We start from the raw sequence: 16,621 nt of genomic DNA, 5'->3' as shown, positions 1-16,621 counted from the left end.
GCACTGGTTGCAAAGGCAGAATCACTTGCCGCCAGCAGGCTAAAGGTTAACAGGGTACACATAAGGAGAGATAAATGATATTTTTAACACTGGCAACTATTTTATACTTACAACTGCTTAGAAATCAGTATGGTTTATCACCATGTTGCATTTGCGTTTCATGTGATTTCGTAATCAGTTAAGACATAGAAACTAGACTAACGAAAACGCATTCAAACTGAATAAATGCATAATTATAGACTGAGGTAAACAGTGTCATAATTAATTCATAATACATTCTATTTTTATACGAGTATTGAATTTGAAAACAAATACACAATAAACAAGTCCCCAGTTATACGTAAAAATGGTTTACTTTCTAGATGATTTGAATAAGATCAAAATAATAGTAGTGTGGCATTGGTTTGGTTCTTGGATGCCTTCAGAAAAAGACAACATCTGAATACGGTTGAAGAAATGATTAGGATCAGATCTATAAATAAGTATGCATTTTTTTCTAATTTAACGTACGTTCTACTGGTTTTGTTCTGATCATAAGCGGATTAATGAGTGGCTATATTTTCATGTTGTTAGTACTGGTAAATGGTGTTTTACAGCAAGAACATATTGTGTTTGTATGTTTGTGTGTGTCTGTGTATGTGTGTGCCTGTACGTGCGTGCGTGTTTGTTTTATCTTTCTACAAAAATTTCTATTTTCATTTTCATGAGAGTTTTTTCAAAAAACGGCCCCGATTTATATATCCCTAAATGTGTCAACCAATGGGAGAAGTACACAAGTCAGTATAATTATACTGAGTTTTTTAATGAAACGTTTTAAAAGACTTTCAAGGAAGACATTTAAATACACTGTATTTTAGTATCGCACTCTATGTAAATGACTTAACTAACTGCCACATTGATCTTCATGGAAAAGCGCCCAACAAGAGACCATAAAAAGTATTGTATCAACTTAAAAACCCTTATTCTTTTGTTACTGTAACAAAAAGGACAATACGCCCTTTTGTCGATTATTTAGTCTATAAATCATGCATGCTCAGAAAGGTACATTATCTATTCAACTTAAACCACCGTGTTCAAGAACAGTAATTCACTACTAGGATTAAACTTTTCAAAAAAAAAAAAGAAAAAAAAAAGCAGACATATTGTTCAATTTTCTATTCAGAAATGTTGCATGTAATGTTTATTTCCTAAAACTCATCAGAATGATTGTATAGCGAACATTGATTCATCCAAGGATTAAACTAGTGACCTCTTGACTGAAGATGTTTCTCTCCACTCTGTATACCATTAGTGTATAGATACTGTCTTTTAAACATTAGCAAATTTGCATCAAAACAACATGAAGAAGACCAAACATCATAACAGAATTATTCACAGTCATTAAAATGAAATTTAAAAAAAGACATTTATAACTCTTTTCACATTATTTTCATGTTATTAACGCGTAATTGTAATGAATTGCTGTCAGTGGAAATGTATTTCCGCTTAAAGATCTACTTACTTATTGGAGCATTTTGTTTCAGATTAAGAAATTTATCTAGTGGGCTACAAATTAATTTGCCAAACAAGCCAGGTAAATGTCATTGGTTTTAATTTCACCCATCATTAACAATATAAATTTCCGTCTAAAACTATTGAAATACATTTTTTTTTTCATTTTGTCTATGTAAACAAACGATTTATGTACCTGGTTATAGTATTTTACATAAAATATTCTCATATACATACAGAATTTTCTATAGACACTTTTCTTTTGCAGAAAATAACATATGAAACATAAATACTTGTGTGCGAAAACTCAGATGTCCGCAAAATTAAGTTTTTAATTTCAAAAGGAGCTTCAGTTCAGCTTAACTTATCCAGCTTATCCAAGACAAACTATTTTACTTGAAACTCTTTGTTCAGTTTTAGAATAATTACACACAATTACCAATCTTTGTGTGTCCGTCCACTACACTTGTTGATGGCTTGTAAAAAACAACATGGCTACCCTGAGGTTTGGCAGGACGATATTCGATGGGGCGGTGTGGCGTTTATAGAGTCGATGTTTGGTTGGGTGCCATAACGACGTTTGTCGGCAGGTCGCTTCGACATAACGAAATAACAAAAAGGCACAAGTCAACCACCATAGGAATCTTAGTCAACTTTCCTTCTTACATATATAGCTTTTGGACCGACTCTAGCCTTAAGTTAATTCTATACCATTAGCAATATTAAAACTCTCTGAACTGTAGTCATTTTAAGCTTTGGCAATTTACCCTCCTTCCAAAATTATACATGCATATCCATGTTCTTATTATTTTCACAAAAACATGCAAATCGTTTTAGTATTGCCTATTTCCAACACATGATTAACTCCTATATCATGGATTACACGTATCATTTTTTCCCCAAAAGCCTTATTTAAATCAACAGTTTTGATCAGAATAAGGGCATAATAGTAATTATTAAAGTTTTTGCGTTCGGTACGATGAAGTATCAAGCTTGTGTATTGCAATTTTAAGCTTTGTAGTTACTCTCTGTGAAATACGTTATAGAACAATGCTATTCCACCTTTCTACATTGACATATTTACGTATGAGTTTACATAAGGAACGATAATCTGTGTCCCCATCGATATGTCGCAAATGATCTACATCTATCTAAACCCATTTTAACAACAAGGTCCACTTAATTGTTCGAAATTTAAAGGCATTCTGGATGATTTAAAATCATGAATATTTACTGTAATATTGATAATAGTTTATGACATGCCAATATATACGTTGAAAAAATACTTTATGTCTTTAACTCTTAGCCTGCTGCAGGCGAATTTAACAGCCTTTGCAAACAGCTTGGAACCAGATCAGACGCCGATTAAATCGGCGTCTGATCAGGTTCCAAGCTGTTTGCTACTCTGACAATATTTCTTTCAATTTTGGAGCAAATTGAATGAACTTTACTATTTTAGCAGATGACATTTCCAGCAGACGACAATTTATCTAGCATGCTAAGGGTTAAAGGTGTTGGTAACGTGAATACATAAATGAAAGAAACATTGTCAATTACGGGTTTAGAATTATTTATCTTTTTTAAAACGAGTTGCGGTTTTTGTTCAATGGTAGAAGATAAAGTATTCTCTTTTTCGTCAATGAACATGAAACGGAAGGCTGAAAACATGTGTTATTATATAAATAAAAGTAATAACTTGTTTAGTGAAGCCATATGAACATAGAGTATCTTTGTAATTCTTTTCAGAGAACAGAAAATTGAATTTTATTTTTTGATCAAAGTCGGAAAAATTCTGGTTTCAAATTTTAAATCGATGTAAAGAAAAATGTATATAGATTAGTGTTTTGAAACATCTTTTATAACTATAGGAAGTGTTACAGACTTGTATATGTTTTTAAGAAACAAATATATTTTAGATGTAAAGCATGCAAACGGAGTTAGATATTTTATTTCGTGTTTTAAACTTTTATGTAAGAAAACGCTTTTATCTATCAATTACATTTGACTATTATTCCCGACTCACCACTACCATAAATGTTATTTTTTTCCTTAAATTTGTACATTTTAATAAACAAATTAATGGCGAATGTGAGTGAATTAGCAAAAACATCGTATACGAATACGAGATACTCTAATTAAATGTCATTCGTATACGATGCCTTTTTTCTGAAAAAGTCGCAAGCGGCCCAGTTACCCGAATTTCCCGTTTTATTGGAAAGTATTATGAAAATATTAGCAAATTGAATAAGATGTACATGCGCATGTATATATATATATATATACCACAAAGAATATCAACATTTACGCTCACCACGTACAGGAAATCTTTAAACCCCAACTTTTACCAACATAAACATTGTAACGTTATGACATTATGCGCGAAGTTGCGTATAACTACTGAATAGGCATTCCATTGGTTTCCATTCATACAAAGAATGTTGAAATCGCATATACGAAAGTAAGTTCGAACTGAATTTGCCGATCAGTATTACGGGTCAACTATCTTAAATGAATCATGCAGCTACGAAATATAGTTAAGTAAAAATTTGAGTATGTCTTGTGCAATATATCAGTACATGAAAAGTTCAATACACAAAGCCCCACTGTGACGTAGCTGTCTTGTCAATGCAATATTTAGATATTTTACTGTCACTTCGGAACATACGCGCTACATGTATATAACATTTGCTCCCGTACACCCGGTTGTAATCTCGCAGATATGCTTTGCTTAAATGCTTATTTATGAAGCGGACATTTGTACGATTGCAAAAACAACGTCCCTTAGTGTAGCGATTTTTTTATTCATTGAAGCCGGCATTGTTCGCGATAACTGCACTAGAACTGTGTATATTGCTCATATCTATGCCTGTTATTGGCTTTTGTCTCTATAAATTTTGTTCGCTCGAAAAGTCGTTCAATTAAAACACCGTTTATTACAATCATTACAGAAAGTTATACACCTGTGACTAATTAGACTGTTTATGGGATGTAAAACATTAAGATGCTCTATGGTACAATTTTTATTTAGTTGCTTTATAAGCAGGCAATATATTAGATATTCAAAGGATTTTAACGCAAATCGTCACATGGCCTAAGCTCAGGAAATGATATATTCCGAATGCGGTTTTATAAAAAGATATGCATACCAGATCTAAAGTAGTTGATTTTATTGGAAATATTCACTCATTTGTATTATGAAAAAATTCAGGAATTCAGGTATTATCTATTTTAAGGACTTGGATATCACTACATGCTGTGCATATGCATCGAATACCATGGTTATCTTTTGTTATACGCCGTCGAAAAGCGAAGGGATATAGTTTGGTTTCAGTCTGTCCATGTGTCCGTCTGTCGTTACATGCATTCGTGCGTCCTCTCACCATGGAGCACAACTCCAAAACTTTAAAAAGAGTTTTGTGAAAACATCACATAATGACAGAAGTGCAGTGTATAAGAATCACAATTCTTACCTGCTTACTATCTTACTAACTTCTTACTTGAATTATCGCCCTTTCCTGTAATTTACTCATGGAGTATAACTCTAAACTGAAAGAATATTGTTAAACCTTCACACAATTGCAAAGAACATTGAGAGGAAGTGCATGTAAAAGATCTATTTATATGTCTCGCTGACATATTTAATTATCTTGTAGTTACCACCCCGCCCGTTTACAATTTGATTTTTTTAAACAGCTGAGCATTGAGATATTTCAACAATGTGAACCAAAACATCTTGTACCTCTAGATTCATTTTATCTTTAATCTATCTTGGTTGCGCAACGAAGATTGGGAAAAGAAGATAACTACATTTTAAAACCTGCATTTCTAATGAATTTCAGCTAAATATACGTTCGTTCATACAAATATAATACAAAAGATCTTGTATCTATATTATTTCTTTGACAAAATATGTTTATCTGCTTAAATAACTCTGTCCAGTCTGGGCATCTAGGATAGGAAAATCAGATTTAAAATAACCTATGATCTTACTTGTATGAATCGCTAAGTGAACACATTTAAGTGTAACTGATCCAATCCATTATTTGTGTTTGTTTGTTTTGAGTTTAACGCCGTTTTTCAACAGTATATCCGTAGATCTGCGCTTTCCCTGTTGAGCTAAGCGGGCGAGGCAAATCCATTACCGTAGTGACCAAAATCTGATTAGCCATGTAATAAAGACTATTGATTTTTAAATATTTAGTAGGGCTACCATTACTGGGATGTTGGTGTAAATAAAAGAAACGTTTTCTTTTGAGTTCTTCTATAACCATCAATATTTTAGTCGTTTTTGTTACTTAAGTATCTAACTTGATAATTTCAAACATGTTATATGCAATTATTCCTACAAGTATGACATACAGAGTCTATTTTGAGGTAAAGGCATGAAGTAGTCCATGTACCTTTGTAGGTAATTTTGACATATGTCTTATGGTTAGTAGGCCCCTACACCTTTCTTCTAAACAATCACATCTTATTCAATAAAAACATTCAAATTTGTTTCACTACCGCCATTAACCAGAAATGTATAAAATTAAGATCCGGAATTTAAATTAAACTACCAATTTGAAAAAAAAAATGTATTTAAATTTTATCTAAGACCGACCCGACTTAGTGCGGGTGTCACAATTCAAAATCCGTACAGCTAGAAACAGACACAGCTACGTTGCGCAGCCTAATCAAAACAAAACAGAAAAAGTACTACACTAAGTTTTTGTTTCAGCTCGAACGTTTATGTTATTTTGTATAGTTCAAATATGCCGACCATCTTTTCTTAAAGAAAATTGTTCTTTTATACGAAATACATAGTTAAGAGCTCAATCACATGGCATTTAGCCAACACGAACTGAATTGATTCTAATGGAAGAGATCAATAAACCAAAAGTAAAATGAGTGAAAACCTCAGTAAATATCGATATTGCTTGAAAATTCAATGGAAGTCTGATACAGGTATATTATGTTGAAACTTTGCTTTTTTTTTTTATAAAATTTACCTTATCGTTACAAGACTGGATTTTCCCGACGGCAAACTATATTTGAGTTCGCATGAGTTGGCGGATGCAATGCATTGACATAATATCTTTTAAAAAACATTATTGCAATAACCAAAAATTAATTAGCGCAGTAATGCGGAGGAAGATGGCTTTTTTTCGTACATGGAAACGTAATATAATAAAAGTATTTAGAATATGCATTAAAACTATTCCTAAAACAAGTCGAGTACAAGTATATTGATCAATATCAGAAAGCAAATTCAAAACAATGAAACGCGTTACTGTGAAGAAGATGACGTATGTATAAATAAATAATTCCAATAATCTAAAAGCCTTTGACAGCAAAGCTTTGTGAATACACCGGAAGAAAAAAAAAAAGAAATAATAACATAAAACGATTGACTTAAATTGCGTAGGTGTGACTATAAACCGAAACAAAATTGTAAACAACCCTTACAGAGTCTCTAAAAAAAGTATCTTGGAATCATTGAATAGATTACATACTTCCCTGACTGAATTAAAGGTTCATTGTATCTAGATATATGGAAAGATACAATATTGCGATGGCAATGACACAAACATAGGTCATATGGCGGCTTTCCAGCTTTGATGGTGGAGAAAGACCCGAGGCGCCGCCCCGTGCATTACTTCATCAAGGGCAGGTGCCTGCTTACGTAAGCCAGCTGCATCAATAAAACCTTGCCAGATACTTCTACAATGATCCGTTCTTTTAATAACATTGAAGTCTACATAGTATTTTACTACTATATTCTAATATCGCTAATGCACTTCAAATCGTCCTGCCATAATGATGAAAGAACTTAAAGGAGTTCATCACAATATTTTGTGCGCAGCTCAATCGCGCAGCAAGCGATAACCACTGTAAAGTTCAGGATTCTCCGCCGAAAGTACATAATTGTCCGATATGCAGCGCACTCGCGCAAAAAACATCGTATGTACTGACAATATAGGTCGTGCATCCATATTTTACCTTTAAAAGTGATGGTGTTTTATTGGAGGAGTAGTCGTAGGAAGTGCTCGAATCGAATACATTGTGGGCAGCCAATTTGAAAGTAAACCATTTCGTCCAGTAATGATGCAGCCGACTCCAAGTCAAATAAAATTCCAGAAAATCTTAACGTAGATCTATCTCCTTCAAGTTCAAATGTGACTTCCTAAAAATGTTGTTATACTTTTTGTGCCCCATCCCGCATTTCACGTAGTAAGACCAGAGTTATGGCCCTTGACAGTCAAATTGTACATAAAGTTTCTAAACATTTGTGTCGCATGTACCTCAAAAGTATATGCGCCAAGAGTCATGAAACCACACAAGAATTAAATTCAGCATGCGAAGTTGTGCACCAATGATTTTATTTGAGGTTTCACTCAGTAAAAACAGATTTATGTCCTTTGACGTGGTCAAATATATACGTAAATGGCATGTGAAAGCTTGTGTAGCACGTATCTCAAAAAGTATTTGACCTAGAGGCATGCAACCTTAAAGGAGCATCATTCCGATTATTCTGCATGTGAGTAAGAAAATTGGTTAAGAAACTGATAATAACATTTTGCAATTTGTTTTGTAAGAAAAAAATGTTCATAATTTGTAGGTGGGTGGGGTAATGAAAAAATACTTTTGTGGGTGGAGTAAATATTTTTTAATTTCTCTTGAAAACAAGCACGGGTTGATATTATTTTTTTGGTTTAGATTTTTTCGTCTTAGTTCTAACGTACATAATATAAAATTTGGTAAAATTCTGTCCGCTAGATTTTTCATATCATTAAGAAATACTTCGTGTTTTTCTCAGTTTAAGATACTTTCGACATTTGTCAAGAGTAATTTTTCTGAGTTAATATATCTATATGTTGACATTTTATGCATAGTTATAGTGGTTTCATTAATTGTGATGCATAAACAGTAACATCAGAGTGAAACTTTGAATAAATAGTTGTTTGCAGTAGTTTTATTATAACATGTATGTATTGTTTCTTCAGACAAAAATACCGATTTGGTGTTCTTAATAAACTTTAAATATTGAAAAAAAGAAGCACGGGTACCTATCATTTTTATTTTTATTTTAACTTGTCATACATCAATCTATAAATATGCAAAGTTACAAAAAATTCTGTCCGCTAGAAATAATTGTGAAAAACATCTTTAAATACATGTCAGTACTGTAAATATGCTTGAAAACTATTTACCCGCCCATTTCCCTACTGTGCATTATCAATATTAACCCCGTGTTTCATTCACTTTACTATACAAAAACTTTGTCATTTCACCAGGATAAACCGAAGTAAAATGTCAGCTTTTCTTATCTCCAGTTCTTACAAGAGTTTTCTCTTTGTAACATTTACCATTTAAACATCTTGTAATTATATATATTATATGCAGCTCTTGGTGGCATGATATAAACATTCATAATCTACAACAGTGTGGTTTTAATACTTTTCAGTAACTCTACTTCTCATGTCAGATAACAGTTTCAGACAAATCTGCTTCAATTCGGGGACTTAAGAGACGCGGTTCATAGTCGTATTATACGCGTGTGTGCGTGTGTGTGTGTGTGTGTGTGTGTGTGTTCGGGTTTAACGTCTTTTTCAACAATATTTCGGTCATATAAACGACGGTGTCTACTTGTAGCAGTGAGCACAATGCCCAACTTTATAGTGCTGCCTCACTGGAATATCACGCCGTAGTCACGTGGCATGATACCCCACCCAGTCACATTATACTGACACCGTGCTGACCAGTCCTAATACTATCCTCTTAATGCTGAGCGCCAAGCGAGGAAGCTACTAGTACCACTTTTTACGTCTTTGGTATGACGTGGCCAGGGATCGTACCCATGACCTCCCGCAGTCGAAGCGGGCGCTCTACCACTAGGCTACCGAGGCGGTCAACGTTACTTCTTGAGGGTGAACAGATTTACATCAACTTTGGCAGCTATTTGCGAGAATGGGTGGCTACCAAGTAGGTACAGACGGTGCTAATTATGACACGGTACTGTGGCCATTTTGTTCAACTTGACAATTAAAGATCGCGTATATTCAGGGCGGATTATAGATCAGAAAACGCAAATAACTGGTGTTCAAAAGTTTAAAAAAATATATTAACAAGTCTTAGTTTAATATCCGTGAAATATAGATATAGCGCGCAATAAAATTACTGAGTACTTTCCCTCCATTTTGGCACAAGACTGTATGAATGTTTCGAAATTAAGAATATATCGAACAATTAAGAAACAAATTGAATGTGAAAGTTACCTTTTATGTGACTTAAAAGGACAAGGAAGATCTATATTCGCACAATTCATGTTATTTATACAAGTATGTTAAAAATTGTTTAATATGCACACGCAAGAACAGTACTGACTTTGTTGATATTCAGCCTCAAGTATATTTTTCTTGAGAATAACTAAATGTATTGCCAAACTTTTCACGAAAATTGCAGAACAGTTTTCAGGATCTTACATATATATAATGCTAATAATATATCTAATATTCGTAATGATGTGGAAAGACATATACAACAATAGCATTCCGTTTTCTTTAACTAATGTTATTACATTAGTTCATTCATCAGAATTTTGTGAATTAAGAAATCGCTTAACAAGTATCTAAGCACGTCTTTGTTCATCATTGTATTCTTTTAGGTTGTATCCGTAATTTATTGTTGAACATTTATGTAAGGTGACTTCTAGGACCGTTGGGTCGGGTGTTTAAAATTTGTAATATATTGTATGTATATATCGGTACATACTCGTGTCACTATGATAAAAGATTATCTCTTTTATCTCACCTTACTTATACTTCTTATAAATGAAAGTCGATACTTGCTGAAGATGAACATTTACCCAGCCCATATACACTTACAGCGGCGGTAGCTGTATATTAAGACGGCGAACTCGTACAAAAGCTATCTGCACGGCTCTGTACTTCTGTTAGAAAACTGATAGTCACCTGACACAAATGCCCTATGGTTTAATGGTTTCCACACAGATGCCCTATGGTTTAATGGTTTCCACACAGATGCCCTATGGTTTAATGGTTTCCACACAGATGCCCTATGGTTTAATGGTTTCCACACAGATGACCTATGGTTTAATGGTTTCCACACAGATGACCTATGGTTAAATGGTTTACAAAATCAATTCGGAAAAAGTGTTGAATAGAAAACCACTAAATATTTTATGCTTAGCTATCAAAGTTCATATAACTCTACCAACCGCTCCTCCATTATATGGTAGTCCAAAGGTTCTGACAAATTTAACCCAAGATACATATTGACATTTCTTACTTATATTTTCTTGCCAAATTCTAACGCTTAAACTGATGACGGTCTTAAATAACTTTACTTTCATTGTGTTCTGTTTACACGTTACGTTAGGGTATCTTACACGCATTACAAGCCATCCTCATTTTCAGGATTACACCATCAGCACGAGGAACAGAACATACATCATGGTCTCCATATTATACCAACGTGAAGAGTTTAATAGTAGAGACCGTGTCATTGATACAGATATTGAAGAACAGCGGTGACATTCGTCCTCAAGTTGAAATTTAATAACATTTGACATGAACACAGTCTTTTCGACTTCTATTCTCCTTCAATATATCTTTAGTTACTGTATCACATAAAAGGACTACACCGTGAGCATAAGGAACAGCACATACACGCCAAGACTGGAATAGTAGAGGCCGGGTCATTGATATAGATATTGAAGGACAGTGGTGACATTTGTCCTCAAGTTGAAATTTAATAACATTTGACATGAACATAGTCTTTTCTACTTTTATTCCCCTTCAATATATCTTTAGTTACTGTAGTGGAATCGATGCTAAAGTGTAATACTGAGACAAAAGAAATAAGAAATACTTGAAATTGCATAGGCCTAAGTATGAATGTTTTGTAAAAAAGACGAGAAAAGTTTGTACAAGACTCATTCCGTATATATGCAGATTTTGCCATTCTTTATACGTCATTAGTTGACTAATTGTACATTCAAATGAACAATTTCACCCCTGAATTCAGGAAAATTATTCTGTCTGCATGTCAAGTTTTGCTTTGTTTTCTGAAAAGCTATATATGCAATACGTTTCAGAATCTTTTACGAGAATATTAGATATATGTTTTCATGTAACAACATCTCGGGCCTTAAGCCTAAGAAATCACGCCATTCCGACCTATTGGCAAGGAACGCACTAGAGGTAAATTTCAGACGAGATATAATTTTATATGGGTAATCCTTACGCTGTTAATACGATTAACATTTTGTATCATTGTCCCTAAGACAAGTATTGTCAGTTATCCTCGGACCGCTTGACAATAACATTTCATGCAAGCCCGACTTCTTTGTCAATGTGCTATTATCAGCGATAAAATCCCTCTTAAATGTGGTAGTCAGGTAACAATAGAACTATCACTTAAATAGTCAATATAAGAGTAAGATACTGCGGCGAAACGGTTCAATTTTACAAATTCTAATATATTCCCTTTGATGGCTTTCAGGCTAAAATAAAATACACTATTACAAGCTTTTCAGCACCATTGCAAAAACTATAAAACATAGAATGCATAGTTAGCTTGATATATACAAAGAATTTAGATACTATTTTCAGACTCATGCCTACTTGCAACTTCTTTTCATGACCAACATGTTACCATTTTATATCATACAAAACATTGCTTAAAGTCTTCTTAAATTTAATATGTAATGTTGGTAGGACCAGCCAAATTAAATCTACTATATAAAATATCAGCATGAAGCAAATTTAATCTAGTAAATAAAACAACAACATGAACGAAATTAAATCTGGTTCATAAAATACCAAAATGAACAAAATTAAATGTAGTAAATGAAAAACAAACATGATCCAAATTAAATTCTAGTACATAAGGCACCAACATGAACTCAAATAGTATATAAGAACCAAATTAAATCTAGTATATAAGATTACAACATGAACCAAATTAAATCTAGTATATAAAATATCAACATGATCAAAATAAGATTCTAGTGCGTAAGACACCAACATGAATCAAAGTGAATGCCAATGTGAACCCAGTTATTCTCTCAATTCGTTAATTGTTTTTGGCAGTCATGTATTGTAAGAAACAGTACTGTCATGCGCAGGATCCTTTATTTAGCAAACGATACAATGCCAAAGTTAAATTGGTCTCGCTTAGAACATATTTTTGAAATCCATTTGTAATTATTATATATGTTATACGATATAAAAAATAGATATATATCAATCAATTAAAAAGTGTCTGAGGCGGCTTCACTGTCCTATCATCTGTATTTTGGCAAATACCTTAAACATATTTATGAAATAAAACTGCCTAGCGTTCGAAGCTTCTATTAGTATATGATCTATCTTTAATCATGCATTGTTAATTAACCTCTGAATTTTTAATGAAATGCTTTACTTCTAACAGACTGTAATTGTAAAAAACAGAACAAAAATGAACAGCGCGCTGTGGTTCAATTGCTTTTACCTAAATAAAGGGCATTACACGTAAAAGTGAAAAAATATGTGTTTAAATATTCGTACTATTTGAACAATATTTCTTTCACTACTAACATTGAACTGAACTACATTTTTGAGTTTGTCAGATCAACAAAACGAATCATAATCCTGGAATAATTATATGAAATATTTCGCCATAAAAGTAACCATGAATGATAGGCTCCGAGATGTCAGAATACATTTTTAATGAAAAAAATAATCTATATAAGAGATAATAATGAGAGTAGGCTTACCTTGAAAACGGAGTGAATTTTCCAGTATAAAATCTGTCTGATATGCCTAATGTTTTCAGTTTATAGAACGTTTACTCAATAAAGATTTTCAAAAAACATTTTACAGAAATTGTAAAATGTCACCCAACAAGATATCGTTTCCATATTGTCATGGTTTAGATATGAATTATTAACGTTTCAGTTTCAGCAGCTTATTGATCTAGCCCTATTTCATTACTGTCATCAACATTTTATCGGATATATATTGAGTTTCAAAACGGAACGTATTGATTTAGAGGCGTAAAAGCGCTTGTCAAGCATAACTTATTGATAACGCCATTGAAAAGCTCTCTCTTTTGAACAATCTCGGGTCAGAGCCTTGCTGACAATACTGGTCGCGGCAACACATAGGAGAACTTCTATAAGATCGCTCAATGGAAAATCCTGCTTTGATGAAACGCGGAAATAATGAAGTAGTCATGGTAATCTTGCTTAAAGCTAATTACATTAAACACCTTTAGACGAGCTTCCAATGTTGTTAAAGTAATTCTCTATCGGACTGAAATCAGTTATGTTCGTATTTTACAATGATTGTAACTAGGATATATTATACATTTATCAAATAACAATGGAGATACTTAAGTGGTTATGGGCACGACTGACCCAATATCGAACACTTTTGAATAATGAATGTAACGATTTTTAGCTAAAAGAATACAAAAGTGTGTTATTTGAATTATAAATACAATCACAGTTCAAAAGCGGGTTTCTCCAGTTCTATTATGGTCTTTAATAAGTATATACATGGATGCCATGAAGAGATTATTGCGTGCAGTAACCTTTTTGTATCATACCTTAAGCGCTTGATTTAGCCCGTCTAATTAAACCAAGAGGGCCATGATTCAGTCGTGGTTTTTGTAAAACAAGAATTGCAAGTTGACCGAATATTACCGTTACAAATATTTCTTTTCTTCCATGAATTCTCCCAAATCCAAGAAAAGAAGTTTTTATATGATAAACAAAAAATCATATATAACTTACTTGTCTGGCAAGTTTTTAAGACCCCGCTTTGCGGTACGTTGTTTATTGATAACTGTTATTTCATTTATCCATACTTTTATTTTCTTTCTACTAACTGTATAGATATATTACAAATTACTCAACTTTCTGAGTAACAATCGTTTATTTACAATTTTATAGCTAACATTTATCACGGCGGCCTGAATATAAGCTCGTCCATAAAGTTTAAAAGAAAAAAAGAAAAAAAAAAACAATAAAAAAACACTTGAAATTCAGTGATTTTTTTTTGCCAAAAAGTTGATAACTATCGATAGAAAGTTACATCAAATTGGACGGGGCAGAAACATGCCATGATAACAATAAGTAAGTTTAATTCAATAGCTAGAAATCTGCTTACTTAGCCTAAAAGTGAGAATGCAGTTTTAAGGATCGCGAGTTCATGAGTTCGATCTCCGGGCAAGGTTAGGTTGATTAACCGCCGTTACCTAATTGAAATACTGTATAGGAATGAGATCACGAAAATTACCCAAAACGAACACGCATCAAAGGTTAGAAAGCAACGGAGACAGAATATAATTCCTACCAAAAGATAAAGTAATGAATTGCACTTTTTTTAGTATTCTGTCAAGCGTCTGTTGGTGTAATGTAAATTCAATGGAGTTTTTATTTCCAAAAGTATCATGTATCTTGTTGGAGGCTTAAAAACATTGCTTTTGTCCTCTCAGCATTTGGTATCATGGAATTGTCTCTAGACTAGTTTTCTACAATAGTAAGATCTTGGATGACAAATTTGTACATCTGAAACAGTTTTTCCGGAAGCAGATTTTGTTGTGTCATCTGCAAACATGTTTAATTTAGAATTTCTGCTTTGTAGGGGTAAGTCATTTATAAAAATAATGAAGAGTACAGGACCTAGGACAGGACCTTGTGGGACGCCTGCAGCAACTGATAGTGCTGAGTATTGAGTGCTTTACAATTTGTTTTCGTATAGGTTCTTTTTTTTTAACGAATCACTTTTATCAGCATATTCTGCTGTAAAGAATGGGTTTGCAGTTAAAGCAGCGGTAAGACAATTTGGGGTGCCTGTTCAAACACTTATATTCCCAATCTTCGAACAGAGTTGTCGTTCGTGATCTTCACAATAACACCTCTGCAACAGGCTCAGTGACAGAAATCATGTCGAAAACACAAACACGCCTTGTGAATAAAATAATGATGATATTTTTGTCAAAATCTGAGTGATTTACTTGAAATGATATTTCTTTTCTCCACAAAGCGAATGAAATGAGAATTTGGTAATATATTTTTGGGATCTATTTTACCAAGCGATTAACGCAGGCAATCAATGCGCAGATAACAACAAAAAAATATAATGGAGAGGAAACATGCGATAATCCAAACGTACGACATTAATCTAGTTTTAAGAGACAAACAGAGAGAAGCTTAGTTGTTTTTAGCTGGAAGGAAAGGAGATTTGGTTATGAATTTACTTGTAGGATATGGGAAAAGTTTAATTTATCACTCACTGCCCCATGTTCTAGATGAAGGTAAAACGAAACCAGTGGTTATGGTAGTATCTCCCTTGAATAGTATCCAAAAGGATTATCGTATCTCCCTGAAAAGGCATAATATTTCATGCTGCAGATAATATTGATGATGATGATGATGATGAGATAGAGAAGGCCATCGAGAATAAATACACTTGACAGACTGATGTCAGCCTTGATCATATTGAGAAAGGGCGATTTCTCCATAGTTTTGTGCAATCCCGAAGCTCTTTTGAATATCAAAAAAGGGCAGAAAGATCCTGAAATGTCAACTCCAGTAGCATATCGCGGCTGTTGCCATTGACGAATGCTATATCCTGGAGAAATGGTGAGTTTTCTCAAGTAGATCTATAATAAAGAGCCAGTTTTTCACATTTTAATTAGAAAGGTGATATTTTTCAGCGACTGCTAAAACAAAAGATAATAGGTAAGGGTAGATTTCTCAGAAGCACAGAGCACCAAAAACACAGCCTCAGAACCAACCACGCATTTGCAAAGTAGGCCCATAACACAAAGAAGCTGTAATGGAAAAATATTACAGATGGGTTGCATCAAAAATCGAACAAGTACATATAAATTTATGCTATATATATAGATAATATAGATAGAGGGGGAGTAAGTGGTAAGGGGAAAAAGGGGGGAGGGGGCGTGGGGAGAAAGTTGAAAGGGGTGAATACACAAAGCGAATGCTACGTTCACATTTACACTACAACGTAAACCACAATAGCGCAGACATTTATGTACCATAGATAAACAAACAACCACACCCAACCAACTAACATAGAAAAACAGACAAGTAAGATACAAGAGCACAGTAGGGCAC

At 33.5% G+C, this 16,621-nt stretch overlaps 1 protein-coding gene across 1 annotated transcript in view; it reads right to left on the bottom strand.

Moving 5' to 3' along the window:
- LOC123546465 (uncharacterized) overlaps nt 1–13,462 on the bottom strand; it is a 33,152-nt gene extending 19,690 nt beyond the window's left edge. The window contains exon 1 of the mRNA XM_045332738.2: nt 13,253–13,462. The gene's annotated coding sequence lies outside the window, so the exon portion shown is untranslated. The remainder of the gene's footprint in view (nt 1–13,252) is intronic.
- Nucleotides 13,463–16,621: the final 3,159 nt, after the last annotated feature.

This window comes from Mercenaria mercenaria, chromosome 9 (genome assembly GCF_021730395.1).
Source record: "Mercenaria mercenaria strain notata chromosome 9, MADL_Memer_1, whole genome shotgun sequence".
NCBI lineage: Eukaryota > Metazoa > Mollusca > Bivalvia > Venerida > Veneridae > Mercenaria > Mercenaria mercenaria.
Note: the sequence above shows the minus strand (reverse complement) of the source record. Positions and strands in the feature narration are given on the sequence as shown.